Raw genomic sequence first — 21,944 nt, forward strand, 5'->3', positions numbered from 1 at the left:
GAACAACTAATCAAGGATGTTCAGAAGGACATAAGGATATCAAGAAGGCACTAGGAGAGCATAAAGAAGAATTTGAAAGAATAAATAGAAAAATAGCAGATCTCACATGATGAAAGATACTGTAAATCAAATTAAAAATGTACTAGAGATACACAATAGCAGATTTGAAGAGCTGGAAAAAAGAATAAGTGAACTAGAAGACGGAACAATTGAACTCAAGTGTACAAAAAACAAATGGCAAGGAAGATGGAAAAATGGAGCAGGATTTCAGGGAATTGATTGACAACATGAAGGGCACAAATATAAGAATCATTGGTATCCCAAAAGGAGAAAAGAAGAGTAAAGAGGAGGAAGTTTAGTTGAAGAGATAATGGGGGAAATTTTCCCTACTATTATAAAAAACCTGAATATGCAAATCAAAGGAGCTCAATGAATCCCAAATATAATAAATCCGAATAGGCCTACTCCAAGACACATACTAATCAGATTGTCAAATGTGTAAGGGAAGCAGAAAGTCCGGAAAGCAGCAAGAGAAAAGCGGTTAACTACATACAAGGGAAACCATATAAGACTGTTTTTGGACTACTCAGCAGACACCATGGAGGTGAGAAGGCAGTGGTATGATATATTTAAGATTCTGAATGAGAAAGATTTCCAGCCAAGGAATTCTTTATCCAGTCAAGTCATCCTTCAAAATTGAGGGAGAGACTAAAATCTCTAAGCAAAGATTTCTGTCTCTTGACAAAGACTGAGAGAACTAGTAAGCAAGAGATCTGCCCTATAAGAAATGCTAAAAGGAGTTCTATCAGTTAAAAAAAAAAGAGACAGGAGAGGGAGGTCTGGAGGACACAAAAGTGAAGAGTACTAATAAGGGTAACTGAAAGGATAAAAAGAGAGAGAAGAAAAACAGTATGTAGATCTGAAAAAAAAAACTAAAGGAAAAGATGGCAGACTTAAGAACTGCTCTTATGGTAATATCTTTGAATGTTAACAGACTCAATGCATCAATTAAAAGATATAGATTGGCAGAATTGATTAAAAACATAATCCATCTATATGTTGCTTACAAAAGACCCATCTTAGACACAAGGATACAAATAGATGGAAAAGATGGTCTATGCAAGCTGTAACCAAAAGAAAGCAAGAATAGCTATATTAACATTTGTTCTAGTTTGCTAGCTGCTGGAATGCAATATACCAGAAACAGAATGGCTTTAACAAGGAGAATTTAATGAGTTGCTGGTTTACAGTTCTGAGGCCAAGAAAATATCCCAATTAAAACAAGTCTATAGAAATGTCCAATCAAAGGCACCCAGGGAAAGATACCTTGGTTCAAGAAGGCCGATGAAGTTCAGGGTTTCTCTCTCAAGTGGAAAGGCACATGGTGAACACAGTCAGGGCTTCTCTCTCAGCTGGAAGGGCATATGGCGAATACGGCATCATCTGCTAGCTTTCTCTCCTGGCTTCCGGTTTCATGAAGCTCCCCAGTAGGCGTTTTCCTTCTTCATCTCCAAAGGTCACTGGCTGGTGGACTCTCTGCTTCATGGTGCTGCAGCATTCTCTGCTCTCTCTGAATCTCTCATTCTCCAAAATATTTCCTCTTTTATAGGACTCCAATAAACCAGTCAAGACCCACCCAAACGGGTGGAGACATGTCATCACCTAATCCAATTTAACAACCACCCTTGACTAAATCACCTCCTCCAGGAGATGATCTCATTACAGTTTCAAACATACAGTATTGAATAGAGATTATTCTACCTTTATGAAATGGGATTTATATTAAAACATGGCTTTTCTTAGGGGGCATATATCCTTTCAAACCAGCACAACATTAGATAAAATATGCTTTAAATGTAAAGATTTCATAAGAAACAAGGAAGGATACTATATATCAGTAAAAGGGACAATTCACCAAGAAGAAATAACAATCATAAATGTTTATGCTCCCAATCAAGGAAATCTAAAGTACGAGACAAATATTGGCAAAACTGAAGGGAGCAATATGTGCTTGCATTATTATCACATATACTAAAACTGGAATGATACAGAGAAAACTAGCATGGCCCCTGCACAAGGATGACATGCAAATTCATGAAGCATTCCATATTAAAAAAATACTGAAGACAGCAATAAACATTTTAAAAATAATGGAGGGAGACTTCAACACACCACTCTTCTCAATAGATAGAATAATCAGACAGAAAATAAATAAGGAAATAGAGAATTTAATGTGATAAAGGAATTAGACCTAATAGACATATATAGATCATTACACCCCAAAATACCAGGATATATATTCCTCTCTAGTGCTCATAGACTACTCTCCAGGATTAAATCATATGCTGGGCCACAAAACAGGTCCTTATAAATTTAATAAGACTGAAATTATTCAAAGCATTTTCTTTGACCACAGTGGAATAAAGCTGCAAATTAATCACCACCAAAGAACCAGAACTTTCAAAAATACATAGAGATTAAACAGCACAATCTTAAGTAACCACTGGGTTAAAGAAGAAATTGCTAGATAAATTGAGAAATATCTGGAGGTGAATGATAATAAAAATACAACATTATCAGGACTCATGGGACATGGCAAAGGCAGTGCTGAGAGAGAAATTTGTTGCCCCAAATGCCTATTTTTATTGTGATGTATAACATATATACAAAAAAAGCAGTAAGTTTCAAAGTACACTGCAACAATTAGTTATAGAACAAATTTCTATATTCTATTTTCTATAATTCTATCTTCTATTTCAGAGTTCGGTATGGGAAACAGTTCCAGAATTCAAGGTTTTTCCTTCTAACTGCTCCAAGACAGTGGAGACTAAAGGAAATATCAATGTAATGAACCAGCAGTCATACTCATTTGTTAAATTTTATCTTCTTTGTCGTAACTCCACATTCTTCTTTGATCTTTCTCCCAATCTTTGGGGGGTATTTGTGCTTTGCCCATTCTAACTTTTTCATGTTGGAAAGAGGTGTGATAATATGGGATAGAGGGATGGAACTAGTTGATGTTATGGAGAGGCTGGCCCCTCAGGGTTTCAGAATTTATCTGGCTTAAGAACCCATCTGGATGTTGTAGGTTTCTGGAAAGTACTCATAGGATGTGGAAACTTTGTAGAATGTCAGATAGAGCCCTAGGTGTTCTGTAGGGTTGGCAGGAATGGTTTTGGTTGGGATTTGGCAAACCATGATAAATAGCAATGTCTAGCTGAAAGTTGCATTAAGAGTAGCCTCCAGAACTACCTCTCGACTTTATTTGAACTCTCTCAGACACTGATACCTTATTTTGTTACAATTTTCCCTCCTTGGGTCAGGAAGGCATTGTCAATACCGTCGTGGCAGGATTAACACCCTCGTGTGTCCCTGGGAGTCATATCCCTTCTTGCCAGTGAGAGTTTCACCCCTGGATGTCATGGCATGCATAACGGAGAGGATAATGATTTTACTTGCAGAGTTGGGCTTAGAGGGAGAGAGGCCACATCTGAGCAACAGAAGGGGTCCTCTGGAAATAATTCTTAGGCATAATGATAGGTAGGATGAACTTCTCTGCTACATAAACAAGCGTCACAAGATCAAGCCTCAAGATCAAAGGCTTGGCCTATTGACTTTGCAGTCTCTAAGGTTGGAGACATTTTTAGGGGTTTCTGTAGTGGTAAAGTTTAATAGTGCCATATTGTTTCTCTCATTCCTCAAGGGACTTTGCCAATACTTTAAAATTATCTGCCCAACATACTATGGGATGTATCTGGGCATTACCTTAAGCTGTACCGAATTACGAGTCCTCGTTCCTATCCTGGGCTCCATGTGTTTGGGTTGTTTAAATGATCTATAGAGACAGGTTGAGTTAGATTGTGGGCTAAAGAAAATTTAGGTTTTGGACAAAATAAGCCTCTCTTCCTCTGGTTTCATAGGGGAAGCACAGTTCTGAGATACAATGTCCTCCTCACCCTGTATCCTGATTTACCTTAGTTCCAACCTGATTGGCTTGGCTCATATCTCTAATTGAAGCCTATTCTCTTTTTCCACTTCTTTAACTGCTGTATGTGACAATGCTGACTTTCAGATCTGCACAGCTCCTACTCTGAGTCTTAGGTGTCACCCAGGTGCCCAAAGTTCCAGGAAAATAAAAGGTTATACATGTAAGGTTTAGGAGGTGAAAGAGAGAAGAGGCAGACCAAAAAAACTTAGAGTGAGAGAGTTTATTCCTGCACTCCCGGACAGAGCTCACAGAACCCAAGGTAGAGAGTTGTGAGCTCACCGCTGGGTCCTGGTGCAGGAATTTTTTAAGCAAGAGGGTTAGGTGACGTCTAGAAGGGGCGGCACATTTCACACAGCTCGAGTCATGGTGACCTTCCCTGTTCGCCCGACCTAACATTCCAGCCATTTTATGATAATAGAGTGCCGAGATCTTTCTGGCTACTTCCTGCTGCGTTGGGGCGGTGTGGGGTTATAGGCCGGAACCGTCATAGTCAGGAGAGTGGGGAGGTTGGCTCTAGGAATCTGATGAGGAAGGCAGGCAGTGATAATGATGTAGGAGCATTTGGTTGATTGCCACCCATGACAGTTCTCTTATGCGTTCTTGAAGGAAGTTGAGGAGACAGGGAGCTAGGAGAAAGAAAAGACAGATTAGAATAATTGGTCCTAGTAGTGGGAGGATCCACGTCACCAGGGGCGAAGAGAACCAGGTTAGGGCAGAGTTGGTTCCCTGTTTTGTATGGGAGAGATTTTTTTTAGTTTGTTTAGGGTGTGAACGTTTTGTTTTAGTATACCCGACTTATTGATGTAATAGCAGCATTTTTTTTTTTTGGAGGAATATGCACGTCCCTCCTTTTTCGGCTGTTAGCAGGTTTAAGGCCCATCGATTTTGAAGAGTCACCTGGGCCAGTGAGGTAAGTTGATGTTGCAGAGAAGATAGGGATTCTGATGTTGTTTCTAGGGCTACCTGTAGTCGAGTCTTGAAGTTTTGAGAGGTTAAAATACCATGTCCTAGCGCTCCTCCCGCTGCTGCTGAGGCTGCGGCTGAGGCAGCCAGGCTGATGCCTACCAGGATAGGAAGGAAGGCAGCTCTCTTGGAGTGAAGGGAGGGCAGTAGCCAAGTTAGCTTGGATTTACCGTAGAGGGTTAATTGAGGAATTATGGTTACTAGGAAGCACCGTCCTGGGGTAGTGGGGTTGAGGCACTTGGTAAGAGTCCCATTACACCAGAAATATTGTCCTTTAGGGGCGTGGGTGGAGTTGTGGATGGTGACATTAGTTTGGCATTTGCTATGGAGCTCTGCTTGGCTTACGGTTGTGTGGGTGAGGTAGCAGAGCCTTAGGGGGTAGGGAAGGTTATTGGGCTCTGGTTCCCATAGGGGGATGTTCTTTAGGGTGGTATGGCAGGAATCAGGGTTATGATTGTGTATTTAGGTAAGATTTATAGGGACAGCTGCTAATAGGGGCCTTCCCAATGAAGCACAAAGGAAACAGTGGATTATGTTGGGAAGTATTTGTGTTTGGTTGAGGAATTGTAAGGTGTGTCGGAAGATTTGGAGCCATATTTGAGGTGCTGTTGGGGCAGAGAGTTTGGCGAGGTGGTTGGAGAGGTTCTGCTTTGCTTGTAAAATGTTGATAGACACCTGAGTATGAATATTATTCATGAGGATATACTCACGATGTATTTTAATGGTGCTTACTGGGTACCGGAACCAGCCGCTGTAGTATAGTTTGCCTTGAACCCCCGTCACCCATCTAGTGTCCCAGGGATTTGTAATATTTATGTAAAATCATTTGGAACTGATGTAGAAGAGTCCTGTCCCATCATCGGCATCATGTATTTTGCATGCCTAATAGGGGCATCCCCCATATATATTGTTATACTTGTCCTGGTTGCAGTAAGCTTTAGTTTGATCGTATGGAAAGCAGACAAATGGCCCCTGGTTGCTAGTGACAAATTTAGGAGTTATGGGGATGGTTAAAGATTGGCTACAGCCTGCGAGAGGGCAGTCTCCTGCACCAATTATATGGCTAGTTGACTTGCCATTTTGGTTAACAGTTTCCTGGATTTTGAATTGCCATATATAGGAAGTGCCCTCAATGGGGGTTAGGAGGGTGAATAGTGCGAGAGAGGCAGATCTGAGTGGGCCCCAGAGGGTGACAGGTGTATGGGCTCTCATTCTGTTTGTATAGCTTGACCCATGACAGGTGGTGCCAAGAGGGGTCACCCAGAAGTTTTACCGCCATAGGAGTGACAAGAATCACTGTGTGTGGGCCAGTCCACCGTGGTTGGAGTGGTCCGGGCTGGAGCTGTTTTAGGAGTATTTCATCTCCTGGCTGGAGACCATGGGGAGGATCAGCGGGATCAGTTTCCCTGGGTTTTGGCAGGAATCGATCAGTGTGTTCCCGCAGCGAATGCCTGATTAAGGAGAGATATGGTAAGTAAGAGCCCAGGGGAGGGGGCTGCACTGGCAGATGGTGATTGAGTAGGAACAGGTGGCCGTACATGAGCTCAAAAGGGCTTAAGAAAGTAGGTGCTCATGGAGTGGCGCATAGTCAGGCAAGGGCCAGTGGAAGGAGGTCTCATGCACTGTCATAATTCAATGGCTAGTTTGGTTATTGCGTCTTGATAAGACTATTAGCTCGTTCTACCTTACCCGAGGATTGGGGTCTGTATGGGATATGTAGTTTCCAGTCTATTCCCAAGGCAGATGAGGCCTGCTGGACCACCTGAGAAATAAAAGCTGGGCCATTATCGGATTGGATGGAGGTAGGTAGTCCGAAGCGGGGAATGATTTGTTTTAGGAGGATGCCAGCCACCGCATCAGCAGTCTCCCACATAGTAGGGAAAGCTTCTATCCAGCCTGTCAAGGTGTCAATCATAGTTAGTAGGTATTGGAATTTTTTGTGAGTGGGCGTGTGCGAGATCAATTTGCCAGTCCTGCCCCAGAAGGTGGCCCCTTAGTTGATGGGTTAGGAAAGTGGGGCGCAACCCTCCTTGAGGGTTTGTTATCTGGCAAGTGGGACAGGAGGAGCAGACCGACATTATGAGGTGAGTTAGGGATGGGTGATGGAATAAGGGCTGGAGGAACCGTGTGAGGGCCCTGGTTCCAATATGAAGTGACGAATGTACCTGAGAAAGAATATCGGAGGCCTGTTTGGTTGGGAGAGCTACCTTGTTATTGAGGAAGATCCAGCCTTTCGCTGTAGTAGAGCCTCCCTGTGCAAGGAGGTTTTCATGTTCCCTGGAAGAATAGGCGGGTTGGAAGGAGGGGAGAGTAAAGAAAAGAATTGGTGCTGGAGGGTTTAAAGGTGAGGGTTCTCTGGTCAGTTCTCGTGCAACAGCTTGGCCCAGTTATTTCCGCGGGTGACTTCGGATTGATCTGTCTGGTGTTCTTTGCCATGGATGATGGCCACCTGTGATGGTAACTGAAGTGCTAGAAGCAGGCGCTGGATAAGCTTAGCCTTAATTAGAGGTGAGCCTTTGGTGGTAAGGAAACTTCGCTCCTTCCAGATGGCTGAGTGGCAGTGTGCAACCAGAAAAGCATATTTGGAGTCTGTGTAGATGTTGGTGGATTTCTTTTCAGCTTGGTGTAAGGCCCTGGTGAGAGCAATTAGTTCAGCCTTTTCTGATGTGGTTCCCTCCAGGAGCCGTACAGCTTCAAGTATTTTGGTGGGAGAAACTACAACGTATGAAGCCCTGCACTTTCCCCGTTGGTCTATTATTGAGCTTCAGTCAATAAAGAGGGTGAGGTCTGCCTGTGACAGGGGTGTGTCTGAGAGGCCCTGACTTGGGGAGGTGAGCTCTTCCATGATTTCAGTGCAAAGGTGAGTGGACTGTGGAGAGGGGTTTGATAGGGGGCTGCGAGGGAGAAGAGTAGCAGGGTTGAGGCCAGGTGAGACAGAGAGTGTGATATCCAAGTTTTTTAGGAAGAGTAAGTGAAATTCCTGGAGATGGGAAGGAGTGAGCAGCAAGAAAGATTTATGGGATAAGAGGTTTTGTAAACAGTGGGGTGATGGTACTTGGAGAGGCCTACCCAGATTAAGTTTAAGAGTTGTACGAGTTAGGGTGGCGGCCGCAGCCAGCGTTCGGAGACAGGGAGGCCACCCCCAGGTGGTGGGGTCCATTTGCTTAGAGAGGCAGGCCACTGGAGTATAAGTTGGTCCCAGGGTTAAGACTCCCACCACTATTCCTTGTTTTTCATTGGTGAAAAGGAAGAAAGGTTTGTCAGGATTTGGAAGAGCGAGCAGGGGAGAATGAAGTAAGGCACTATGGAGAAACAGAAAAGCTTTGTCTATACTAGAGGGTCATTCAGGGGTCCTGTGGGTGTCACCTTGGCTGCTTCATAAAGAGGCTTTGCTAGGAAGGAAAAGCTGGGGACCCAGTGTCGGAAGAACCCCACAAACCTAGGAAGGATAAAATCTGTTCAGCATTTCCTGGAGGTTGGAGTTCTCAGGCTTGCTGTCTGTCTACTGTTAGGTGTCGGGATGTGGGAGGGAGGCGGAGCCCCAGGGAGGTGACGGTGGAGGAAGAGAGTTAAGCTTTGGCGGAGGAGACTCGATATCCTTTGTCAGCTAAAATATTCAATAGGGTGGCTGTAGCCTTTGTGGAAGTTTCTTCAGAAGGGCTGCAAATTAATAGGTCATTACGTATTGGAGAAGGATACTGGGAGTTAAATGGCACCCTATTAGGTCCCTGGCTAGGGCTTGGCCAAAGATATGGGGGCTGTCCTGAAACCCCTGAGGTAATACCGTCCATGTAAGTTGTTGGGCAGCCGAAGAGTCCGGGCCTTCCCAGGTAACGGCAAATAAATTGTAACAGGCAGGGTCTAGAGGGATTGTAAAGAAGGCATCTTTGAGGTCCAGGACAGAATAATGAGTGGTGTGAGGGGGATGTGTGAGAGAAGAGTATATGGGTTGGGAACTACTGGGTGGATGGGATGACAGCTTCCTTAATTAGTCAGAGGTCTTGGACAATAAGAACCATCAGGTTTTTTGACAGGCAAAATAAGGGTGTTATATGACGAGTTAGTGGGTATGAGGAGTCCCTTTCCCTTGAGCTGGTTAATGATGGGTTGGAGTCCTTTCCGATGGGTGATGAAGATGGGAAATTGTGGCCGAGATGGGAATGAGGATCCTTTAGCTGGATAAGAACCGGTTTATGATTTGAAGCTATTAGGGGAGTTGAGGTATCCCACACCTTTGGGTTCACTAGATGAGGAGGTAGAGGAGATGAGGGAAGGGTGGAACCCTGGGTAGAAGTGGAGGCCACACATAAGGGTAATAGTAAATTTGCTTGAGGTTTTTGTATCCAGTGAAGTGAGGTTCCTAACTTGGTGAGAAGATCCTGCCCCATTAGTGGGCTGGGGCAGGAAGGCATCACTAAGAAAGAGTGTGTAATGGGGTAGCCGTCTATTAAACACGTAGGTGGTCTGATAGTTAAGGGGTGCCAAGGATGGCCATCTATGCCCATAGCTGTGACCTGGGAAAGGAGAAGTTGACCCGAGTAAGAGGGGAGGACGGAGAAGGTAGCCCCCGTGTTCACTAAAAAGGATGTGGACTTACACACTACCTTGATTGTTACCCTGGGCTCGACGAGGGTGATCAGGGTCACTGAGGCCGGGCGTCATCTGTCATTGGCGGCCAGGCCCAGGACTGCCAGCTGTGGGTCAGGGGTTGGAAGGATGGCCCTTCCACGGCTGGGCGCCGAGGGGCAGTCACTTTTCCAATGTCCCTTTTTCCCACAGAGAGGGCATGGTCCCTTGGGTGGTCGAGGATTGGGGCGCTGGCGGGACCAGTGTCCATCGAGGCCACGTTTGAAGCATTTGTCTGGTGGCGGATTAGTCTTAGCCGGCTTCCTGTCAGTTGAAGTGGGCTGCAGGGCCACAATTAGGCATTGGGTTTGTAAGTTCGCCCTTTGGCGGTCCGAGGACTCTTTTTTCACCCTCTCTAATTCATCACAAATATTGAAAATTTTAAAGGCTGTGTTTACCAGGTCACGAATAGGGGCCTGAGGACCACCCTCGATTTTTCTAAGTTTGCGCCTTATATCTGGAGCTGACTGGGATATAAAATGTGTGACTAAGACAGTTTTACCAGCCTCCGAGTCAGGGTCTAGGCGGGGCAGGGCTTCTGTGAGCTGGTTTAGAAAAGCGGCAGGATTTTCTTCAGGACCTTGAGTAATTTTCCTTAGCTTATGAAAGTTTATGATTTTATGGGAAGCTTTTTGCATGTTGGCTATGACGCACATAAGCATTTTGTCTCACCTAATCCATTCATTTCTCCCCACTAGAGTGTCAATCTGATAGTCCCACTCTGGCTCTTGATCTGGTACTGCCTCGGCCCTTACCAGCATGGTGTGGTCAGTTATATGCACCTGGTTAGCATGAGCCCTGGCCGCATTGAAAATTCGTGGTCCATTTCATCAGTAGTGAGGGAAGAAGAGCAGATTACATGGATATCATGCCAGGTAACGTCATAGGTGTTAGCCAGATATTGGAATTCTTTAGTATAGGTAGTTGGGTCATTGGAGAAAGAGCCCAATCATTTTTTGATGTAAGAGATCAGCCAGGGAGAAGGGAGTGTGTGTACTCAAATTAATCCTTCAGGTCCTGCAACTTCCCTGAGGGGACAGAGTAAAGTACTTTTTGAGCGGGTATGGGAGCTTACAGGTGAGGATGGCAAGGCTATTGAGGATGGCGAAGGATTAGGCAGTGGCGGAGGAGCCAGTGAAGGGGGAAGGGGGCACAGTGGTGGTTGGAGAGCTGCTGGAGTAGAAGGAGGAAGGGAAAGATAAGATGGCGGCTGGAGTGCCGCTGGCAGAGAAGGGGAAAGAAGAGAGCAAGATGGCGGCAGGAGCACCGCCGGAGGGAAAGGAGGGTAGAGTGGGGGAGAAGAGAATAGTTTCCCTAAATATGGGGGAGGCCCTGGTCGTTTAAAGGAAGATGAATCAAGGGGGTTGGAAAAGGAGGAAGTTTCATTGGGATGTTTGTCCAGGAGCGAGGGCTTGGGGGTTTCTTAGGCTAGAAGAACCTGAGCCATACAGCAGGAAGTGCAGAGAGAGGGGCAGGAGTGCAGAAGAAAAAAAGCCTGGACATAAGGAATTTCGGATCATTTGTCATTCCTCTGGCAAAAGTTGCGGAGGTTTGTAAGGATATTAAAATTGAAAGCCCCATTCTCAGGCCAATGAGAATTGTTGTCCAATTGATATTGGGGCCAAGCCCTTTTATAAAAGTTAGTGAGGCATTTTGACCGGATGTCTGGAAGTAAATCCAGTGTCGATAGGTTAGTCAGGAGACAACCCAGTGGGGTAGAAGGTTTAGTTTTTGAGGACTTGCTGCCCATACTGATGGGTCTAAAGGAGAAAGGACTGGCCCTTTAGGGTGTCGGCATCCCAATGCCCTGAGAGAGTCCTCGGAGCTCTTACAAGCGGGGGCTCATCTCCCCAGGGGATGTCTCACCCTGGTTTGAGGCCCTTTCAGGTCCTGGACCTGAAAATCAGGAGGGAAATGAGAAGTGGGGCATCCCCACAACTTTCCAGGTCCTGGGAAAGGGTATGAGGTTTGTGGGCATCCCCATTCACCTCAGCCCTCAGAAGAGAACCTGACGTGAATTCACGATTTTTGGAGGGTAATTTACAGACAGGCTCTCTCGGAATGGTGAGACCTGACAGCAGGGCTAGGAGGGAAGGGACTTACCCAATCTGTGGTGGGTGTGGTGGTGGGCCTAAGGATCCCTTGTCACTAGATATGTGGAGAAAAGAGGAGAGAGGAGGCTGGGTTGCCCCTGGCCAGGCGGGCGGCACCTGTGCTCTCCTCCTGGGTTTTGGCACCAAAATGTAAGGTTTAGGAGGTGAAAGAGAGAAGAGGCAGACCAAAAAACCTTAAAGTGAGTGAGTTTATTCCTGTGCTCCCGGGCAGAGCTCACAGAACTCAAGATAGGGAGTTGTGAGCTCGCCACTGGGTCCTGGTGTAGGTGGTTTTTAAGCAAGGGGGTTAGGTGATGTCTAGAAGGGGTGGCACATTTTACACAGCTTGAGTCATGGTGACCTTCCCTGTTCCCCTGACCTAACAATACATGTATAGCACAGCTCTCAAAATCTAGAAATAATACTTATAGTTCCAGACTAAATGTGACTGTCGTAAGAGCTTACAATCTAGGCCCCAATTTTCTTATAAGTATTTTCTAAATGCAACCATACAATATTTGTTCTTTTATTTCTGGCTTATTTTGCATCACATAATGTCCCCCAGGTTCATTCACCTCATTGCATGCTTCACAACTTCATTCCTTTCTGCAGCAGCACAATATTAGATCATATGTATACACCACACTGTGCTGTATACACTACTTCTCAGTTAGTGTATCCTTCAGTCACCTCCATCTGTTGGGCGTCATGTATAATGTCCAAAGTCAAGTGTCCATGTCTCACATTTTCTTCACTTAGTTGTATAATCATCAACACTCTCAATTTTAGACAATTTGCATTGCTCCCAAGAGAAAAATATCCAATAAATACAACCTCATGAAATAGAAAATCCAAATCTCCCCTTAACTCTTGTTCCCCACCAATTACTTATCCCTGGTATTCCTGTGGTACTATTGATGCCTTCCTGTTAAAAATAGCCCACAACATATAATAGTAGCCTTCCCCCATACCCTGATATTATTCACTCTTTGTACAGATTCATACCTTTGAAGTAGTTTATGTAAGAACTTATTTATATTCATAGTACTAATTGGTGGGATACATGACTTTACAACTCACCTTCAGTATGGCAATATTACTTATACACCCACTAATGAACTGCCTCCACATCTACCCAGTCACTTACATTGAAGTTCAACCTTATTAGCTAACCGTTCACCCATATCTAGAGAAACATCTCCATGTATCTCTAGGTTCCCCATATCTGTATTATAAGCCTCTGGGTATACCTTTACCAAGGTCATAAAAGTTAAATCATACTGTGTTTCTTCTTCTGTGTCTGGCCCATTCCATTCAGCATTATGTCCCAAGATTCAGCCATATTGTCATATGCCCCAGGACCTCATTTCATCTTACTACTGCAAATATTCCATTATACGTATATACCACATCTTGTACATCCACTCATCTGCTGATGGGCACATGGATTGTCTCCACCCTTTAGCAATTGTGAATAATGCCACCACGAACATCGATATGCAAATGACTGTGTCACTGCTTTCACAAATTCTGGACATATACCAAGCAGTGGCATTGCTGGGTCATAGGGTAACTTTATTTTATTGTATGCTGTATGGCAGGGCCGTATTTCATTATTTTTCCATTTGAGTATCCCATTACTGCAGCACCATTTGTTGAATTTTTGTTTGTTTTACCTTTTTTTTGGGGGGGGGGGCTGAGGGAGGTACATGGTCCAGGAATTGAACCTAGGTCTCCCTCATGGAAGGTGAGAATTCTACCACTGAACTACCCTTGCACCTCACCGCCCCCCCCCCACAAGGGCAACTTTTCATTAGATTATCTCCACAGAAATGTGGCATGCCCAATTGTAGGTGTAATTTTTGGATTAGATGGTGATGTGGCTCCACCCATTCAAGGTGGGTTTTGATTAGTTTACTGGAGTCCTTTAAAAGGGGAAACATTTCAAAGACATTTGGAGAACAGTTGCTTCAGAGCTGACAGAGATATGCATGTTTGGAGATGTTCGGAGTGTTGACACAGAGAGCAAAGGCTTGGACATGGGCAGCATGTCACCAGCAGATGTCACCATGTGCCTTCCCATGAGATGCTAAGCAAGCTAGAACCCAGAGCTTTGTCATGGAGGAACTAAGTGACCCACAGATACTTAGAGAGGAAACCACTAGTATCAGAAGTGGAAGCATCAAACCAGGATAAGGACCATCAGACACCAGCCACAAGCCTTCCCAGCTGATAGAGGTGTTACAGATGGCATTAGCCTTTCTTGAGTGATGGTAACCTCTTGTTGGTGCATTAATATGAACATTTTCACAGCATTAGTACTACAAACTTGTAATTTAATAAATTCCTTTTATAAAAGCCATTCCATTTCTGGTATATTGCATTCCACCAGCTTAAGAAACTAATATACTAAGGAATCACCAAACTGTCCTCCACAGGGGCAGTACCACTGTACATTCCCACCAGCAATGCACAAATTTTCCAATTTCTCCATATCTTCTCTAACATCTGCAGTTTCCTGCTTGTCAATAGCAGCCATTCTAATAGGTGTGAGGTGGCATCTCACTGTAGTCCCGACCTGTATCCCCCTTATAACTAATGAAAAGGAGCATCTCCTCATTTGCTTTTCAGTCATTGGTATCTGCTTTTGGGAAAAATGTCTATTCATATCTTTAGCCCATTCCACAATTTAGCCGTTCTCTTGTTGAGTTGCATGATCTCTTTATATAAACAGGATATCAAACTTTTATTTGATATGTGATTTCCAAATATTTTCTCCCATTGAGTTGGCTGCCTCTTCACCTTTTTGAAAAAGTCTTCTGAGGCCCCAAAGCATTTGATTTTGAGGAGTTCCCATTTATCTATTTTTTTTTTCATTGCTTGTGCTTTGGGTGTAAAGTTTAGGAAGCTACCTCCTCTTACTAAGTCTTGAAGATGTTTCTCTATATCTTCTTCTAGGAGTTTTATGGATTTGGATCTTATATTTAGGTCTATGATCCACTTTAAGTGAAATTTTTTTGTATAGGGTATAAGGTAAAAGTCCTCTTTCATTCTTTTGTAAATGTCTATATTAAAAAAATAAGAAAGAGCAAAAACCAAGAGCTTAACTTATGTTGAGGAACTGAAGAAATAACAACAAATTAACCCCAAAGGAAATAGAAGAAAGGAAATAAAAAGATTAAAGCAGAAATAAATGAACTGCATAACAAAGATATAATAGAAAGAATAAACAAAACCAAAAATTTGTTCTTTGAGAAAACCAATAAAATTGATGGACCCCTAGCTAAGCTGACAAAGAAAGAAAGAAAGAAGATGCGAATAAACAAAATCAGAAATGAGAGGGGGGTCATTACCAGGGATCTCGAAGAAAAAAAAAATCTTAAGAGAATACTATGAACAGCTATACACCAATAAACTAAACAACCTAGATGAAATGGACAAATTCCTAGAAACACATGAACAGCATACACTGACTCAGGAAGAAATAGAAGCTCTCAACAATGAATTAAAAGTAAAAAGAGTCAATCAGTTATTAAAAATCTTCCTACAAAGAGAAGTTCAGGGCCAGATGGCTTCAAAGGGAAATTTTATCAAACAACCCAAAAAGAAATAACACAAACCCTGCTCAAACTCTTCCAAAAAATTGAAGAAAAAAGAACACCACTTAACAACTTTTATGAAGCTAACATCACTGTAATACCAAAACCGGATAAAGATGCTACAAGAAAGTAAAACTACAGGCCAATCTCCATAACAAACATAGATGCAAAAATTCTCAACAAAATACTAGCAAATTGAATTCTCAACAAAATACTAGCAAATTGAATACAATAAAAGAATTATACAATATGACCAAATGGGGTTTATATAAAAAATGCAAGGTGGTTCAACGTAAGAAATTCAATTAATGTAATACAACACATTAACAAATTGAAAGGGAAAATCACACGATCATATTTCTTGATGCAACAAAATTCAGCATCCTTTTCTGATAAAAACATTTCAAAAGGCGGGAATCAAGAGAAAGTTCCTCAATATCATGAAGGGCATGTATGAAAAACCCATAACCAGCCTCATACTTAATGGTGAGAGATTGAAAGCATTCCCCCTAAGATTGGAAATGAGACAAGGATGCTCATTGTCACCACTATTATAAAGCATTTTACTAGAAGTTCTAGCTAGAGTAATCAGTTAGGTAAAAGGAATAAATGGCATCCAAAGAGGAAAGAAAGAAGTAATACTTTCTTTATTTGCAGATGACATGATCCTATACTTGTAAAATCCAGAGAAATCTATGACAAAGCTACATGAGCTAATAAAGAATTTCAGCAAAGTGATGGGATACAAGATTGATGTACAAAAATCAGTAATATATCTATACACAAGTAATGACCTGAGGAGTCAATTGAGGAAAAAAGTCCATTCAAAATGGCAACTAAAAAAATCAAATATCTAGAAGTATACTTAACCAGGGATGTTAAGGACCTGAATACAGAAAACTGCAAAAACACTACTGTGTTTGTTTGAAAGGACAGAAAACCCATGTCCTTTAATCTTGACTCAATATTGTAGGGTGGAAACCCTTTGGACTAGATTATCTCCACGGAGATGTGGCATGAGCAATTGTGGATGTGGCCTTTTGATTGGATGGAGATGTGACTCCACCCATTCACGGTGGGTCTTGATTAGTTTACATGAGTACGTTAAAAGAGGAGATATTCTGGAGAGAACTCAGACCTGAGCAGATGCAGATGCAAATGCATTAAGAGCAGAAGTGACAGAGCTGACAGAGCCAACCTGATACCCAGACGTTTGAGATGCAGGACCCAGCAGACATCACCAACTGCCTTCCCATGAGATGCAAAGCAAGCCAGGACCAGAGTTGTGCCCCGAGGAGCTAAGTGAATGCCCACAAATACTTAGAGAGGAAACCACTGGCACCAGAAGCTGGAAGCAACAGAATAAGGAACATCAGATGCCAGACACCTGCCTTCCCAGCTGACAGAGGTGTTCCAGACAGCATCAGCCTTTCTTGAGTGAAGATAACCTCTTGTTGATACCTTAATTTGGACATTTTCATAGCCATAGAAGTCTAAACTTGTAACTTATTACATTCCCTTTTAAAAAGTCATTCCGTTTCTGGTATATTGCATTCCAACAGCTTAACAAACTAATACAGATTTCAGTACCAGGTGTGGGGTGCTATTGCAGTTTGCAAATACCATACATGTTGGAATAGCTTTTTAAATAGAAAAGGGGAAGATTCTGGAAGGACTGTGATACGCTTTATAGAAAAGGCCTAGAATGCTTTGAAGAAACTGTAGAATTGTGCACTCTAAGGATACTTCTGATGAGGCTTTAGACAGAAATAATGTACATGTCATTGCAAACTGGAAGATGACCCTCGTTTTCCAGTGACAGAAAATTTTGGCAAAAATAGGTACTGTTTTGGATGGAAGACAGAATTTGAGAGTGATGAACTTGAATATTTAGCAGAAGAGATTTCCAAACTAAATGTGGAAAATGCAGCCTGCTTGCTCCTTGCAGCTTATAGTAAATATGAGAGGAAAGAGGTTAGTTAAGAACTCAACTCTTGGGTCAAACAAAACAGAAATTGATGGTCTGGAAAATTCTGGGCTTCTAGAAAGTGAGACCCCAGTGAATAGGGCCCCACATGCAGATTTAACCAAACATGGAACCAGTCAGCCATTTTAGGAAAAACCATGAGGATTGGAAATGGAGTTATCCAGAAAGGATTTGTGTAAAGTCCTATTATCTGATGGTTATGCTCCCTACACATTACATAGAAAACCAACAAGAATGTTGTGGGATCTATATAAATGGAACCACTGCCAGTCTGCACTAAAAGGGACAGAAAAGGGACAAACTGAAGGAAAAATGATTTCAGATGCCGAACCATGGAAGCTAAGGTCTGGAGGTAGGAAATCTTGGGCCAGGCAAGTGTACCCACACAAACATATGGAGAGGGTGAGTTTGCCCCAGAACCAGAGGGCAGGGCTTTTGCTTTGATGCTCAGGAAGAGTTGCGCTGCCTCAGGCCTCAGAGAGAGTGGGGAACATAAACCAGGGATTGAGGGGCTGGGTGTCACACTATTGTTTTGGAGAGGTTGAGTGTGTGCCCCAGAGATGGCAGAGAGCCTGGATATTGCCCCAATGTATGGAGAAGGTAGAGCCAAGGAAAAGGTGGTCCCCCCAATGAACCCTAGTATTGTAATTCACCCCAGAATTCAGAAAGAGAGCAAGGCCACTACATACACCCTTGGAAAGGGTGGGACTGCCACTTTTTAAAGATCCAAGGATAAACGCCTCTCTGATTTTGAAATCCAGTAGAGTCTGCCTTGTAGATTCTCAGAACTGTTTGGATCTGGTGACCCCTGTTTACCTTTTGATTTCTCCCTGTGGCAATGGAAGCATGTATTCGATGACTGCCCCTCCTTTATATATTGGCAACAGATAACTTGATCTGAGTTTTTCAGGTCCAGAGCCAGAGGATAATTTTTTTGCATTAGAACAGATCATGCCTGTAGATGACTTTGTCGAAATTTTATATTGTTTCTGACTTTGTCTTGTATTTGTGGTTGTTACTAAAATGGTTTAAGGCTTTGTGATATTGTAATGGAATTAATTATTTGGTATATGGAAAGAACATGCCTTTTGGGAGTCCAGAGTGTTCAGTGTGCTGGTTTGAAGGTGTTGTGGACCCAGAAAAGCCATATCCTTTAATTCTGATTTAATATTGTAGGGTAGAAAACCTTTTGATTATATTATCCCCATGGAGATGTGGCACTCCCAGTTGTGGGTGTGGCCTTATGATTAGATGGAAACGTGACTCCACCCATTACAGGTGTGTCTTGATTAGTTTACTGGAATCCTTTAAAAGAGGAAACATTTTGGACAGAGCTCAGAACTGAGCAGATGCAGATGCTTGAAGAGCAGAAGTGATAGAGCCAACACGATACCCAGATATTTGGAGACGCAAGGCCCAGCAGACATTGATTATGCCTTCTCACCAGATGCAAAGCAAGCCAAAACCCAGAGTTGTGTCCCAGAGGAGCTAGGTGAATGCCCACAAACACTTAGAGAAGAAACCACTGGCATCGGAAGCTGGAAGCAATGGAACTGGGAACAAGGACCAGCAGATGACAGCCAACTTGGTCAAGTGATGATGTCCAGTTGTCTGGTCAGGCAAGCACTGGTATGACTGTTGCTGCTGCAAAGATGTTTCATGGCTGCTTGTTAAACCTGAAGGCTAGTGTATTAAATCATCATCAGTTAACTGCATCTATGGCTGATTATATATGCAATCAACCAAGGCATCTCCCACCAATGATATAATCCAATCAGTTGAAGACTTTTAGAAACTTTTTCACTGCTTCTTCAGCCAGTGAGCCCTCTCCTATGGAGTCTGTGCAGACACTTCATCGGAGCTGCCAGTTTCACAGCCTGTCCTTATGGATTTTGGACTCTTCCATTCCCATGGTTGCATGAGACATCTTTATAAATCTCATATTTACAGATATCTTCTATTGGTTCTGTTTCTCTAGAGAACCCTGACTAATACACCCAGCAATACCACTACTCATTATGTAACCAGAAGAGCTGAAAGCAGTGACGTGAACAGACATTTACACACCAATGTTCATAGCACACAATTTACAATTGTAAGAGGATGGAAACAATTCAAGTGCTTATCAACAGTCAGGTGGATAAATAAAATGTGGCATTTTCATATGATAGAATATTATGTAGCATAAGATGAAATGAGGTACTGAAGCATACGAAAACATGGATGAATTTTGAGGACATAAAACTGAATAAACAAGCCAGATACAAAAGGACAAATATTGTATGATTTTACTATTATGACTCTGGTAAAGGTAAACTCTGAGGCTTACAATAAGAATATAGGAGACTTGTGGTCAATAGAGGCTAGAGATAGATGAATGGTTACCTAAAGTGGTTGAACTTAAGTGTAAGGGAATGGATAGAATTGAAGGTAGTTCATTAGTGGGGTTATAAGTAATGTTGTCATATTGAAGGTGAATAGGATTGAAAGGGGTTGTATAGCTTCATGTATCCCACCGATGAACTTTACAATTATAAACAAGTTCTTGCACAAACTATTTCAAAGGTTTGATCTTGTACAAAGAGTCAACAATAGGCGGACATAGGGAGGAAAAAATAGAGCATGCTATGGCCTATAGTTAACAGGTAGACATCAACAGTACCACAGCAATACCAGGGGTAAATAATTGGGGTGAAGAGACAAGTGACAAGGGGGGGTTTAGATTTGATATTTGGTGACTTTGTGTTTATTGGTTCTTTATCTCTTTGGACCAATGAAATTTGTCTAAAAATTGAGAATGATTATACAGCTAAGTGAGGAAACTATAAGACATGGATTGTTTATTTTGGACATTATTCATGATGCTGAATAGATGGAGGGAGCTGAGGATACAATGACCGAGAAGCAGAATACTATGAAATGTGGTACATACAAATGATGGAATATTGTGTGGTGTGGTAATTAGATTCAGTTGTCAACTTGGCTAGGTAAAGGTGCCTAGTTCTGTTGCTGTGGAGCCAATGGTACATGAACCTCATCTGTTGCTGATTTACATCTGCAGTCAGCTAGGAGATGTGCCTGCTGCAATGAATGATGTTTGACTTAATGGGCTGGTGCTTAATGAGAGAGCTCAATGTAGCACAGCCAAAGCAGCTGAGTGTACCTCATCTCAGCACTTGCAGCTCAGCCCAGGCCTTTGGAGATGCAGAGAGAAATCACCCTGGGGAAAGTGGTTGGAACCCAGAGGCCTGGAGAGAAGGCTAACAGAGACCATCCTGTGCCTCCCCATGTAAGCAAGAATCTCAGATGAAAGTTAGCAGCCTTTCCTCTGAAGAGCTAATGAAATAAATCCCCTTTTATTAAAAGCCAATCTGTCTCTGATGTGTTACATTCCAGCAACTAGCAAACTAGAACATGTGGTTACAGAAGGGGACAAAGTCAAGAGGCACACAACAAAGTAAATGAAACTGTGGACATTGTTTTATGCAAAATAAGCCAGAAACAAAAGAACAAATATGGTATGGTTTCTTTCAGAAAATACTTATAAGAAAATTGTAAGTTTACCATACAGGCTCCAATGTCCACCCCTGAGACAGGCTGCCGCAGGTACTTGGTTTATTTCAGTAGAGACTATAGGGCCTTCCCCCAGGGAGGAGGGAGAAATGTAGAGTGCTGCTTGTCCAACAACCGGCCAGTGAGAGGGAACTGTTTTGGGTCCCAATATCACTCCCTTCCCCCCATGGAGGCAGTGACCTCAGGTATACATGGACAGAGAGATGAGACCAAGGAAGCAACTCTATCAGGGAGTCTGGCTGCTTTTGCCTTGCCCTCCCTTGGAGGGTCATGAAGCAAACCCACTGCAGAAAGGGCCCTGTAGCTTCCAGAACAGCATGCTGCTATGAGCAGGCTTGGTGCTGGCTTAGCCATCCCAGGCTCACCTCCTGCCTCTTCTCACTCTGCCTGCTGGTTTGCTGTGCAGTGATGGGTTCACCTGCAGGGTCCTTGGAACTGTGATGTATGAGGCAGCGCCAGTGTGCAGCTGCATAGGGAGCAGAATTGGATGTACCCATCCTCTTACACTTCCTTATTACCATTGAGTCCTTTTCCCATCCAGAAATGGAGTGGGAAGGAGCCATGAGTTGGTCCCCTCGTAAAGCCATTCCCAAACTCCCAGCCAATTGTGTTCTCACCTTCTTCTAACTCTCTTCAATGCTTTTATTTTGTTTTATGCTGTTGTTGTTTTGCTTTGCATTTCTGTTATTTGAACTTGTGCCCAGCCTATCTTCTCCTATCCAAAGGAAGGGGATAAAAACCCACACAAACACAAAATTGGGAGACTAGACTGTGGACATCCCAGATTAAAAAAAATGATTCTTTGTGTGCTCAAGGAGATGAAGAAAAATATAAAGAAAGAACTAAAGGACATTGGGAAACAAAGAATGAACAATATGAGCATCTCAATAAAGAGATAAAAATTTTAAAAAGGAACCAAAATGAAAAATTCCCTAGAGGGTTTCAACAGCGGATTGAACCTGGCAGGAGAAAGAATCAGTGAATTTTTCTATACCCTGTCCCACCCAGCTCCTAAATGGGGCCCTCCTTGGTGTAGAGGCTATGTTTGGTTTCTCTTTGTGGAGCAGAGAGCCCTCAGCACTGGGACATGCACATGGGGGCACTCCATAGCCCCC

General features: G+C 43.1%; 1 long non-coding RNA gene and 1 other non-coding gene across 3 annotated transcripts in view; one reads left to right on the top strand and one right to left on the bottom strand.

The window, feature by feature from the left end:
- Positions 1 to 1,227: 1,227 nt before the first annotated feature.
- LOC143644808 (uncharacterized) overlaps positions 1,228 to 21,944 on the bottom strand; it is a 35,436-nt gene continuing 14,719 nt past the window's right edge. For both annotated transcript variants that reach the window (XR_013156882.1, XR_013156879.1), the window contains exon 4: positions 1,228 to 4,614. This is a non-coding gene — a long non-coding RNA (uncharacterized LOC143644808). The remainder of the gene's footprint in view (positions 4,615 to 21,944) is intronic.
- LOC143653133 (U6 spliceosomal RNA) lies at positions 2,008 to 2,114 on the top strand. Its single transcript, XR_013161119.1, has one exon. It is a non-coding gene; the product is annotated as a U6 spliceosomal RNA (small nuclear RNA).

This window comes from Tamandua tetradactyla, chromosome 1 (genome assembly GCF_023851605.1).
Source record: "Tamandua tetradactyla isolate mTamTet1 chromosome 1, mTamTet1.pri, whole genome shotgun sequence".
In the NCBI taxonomy this organism is placed as follows: domain Eukaryota; kingdom Metazoa; phylum Chordata; class Mammalia; order Pilosa; family Myrmecophagidae; genus Tamandua; species Tamandua tetradactyla.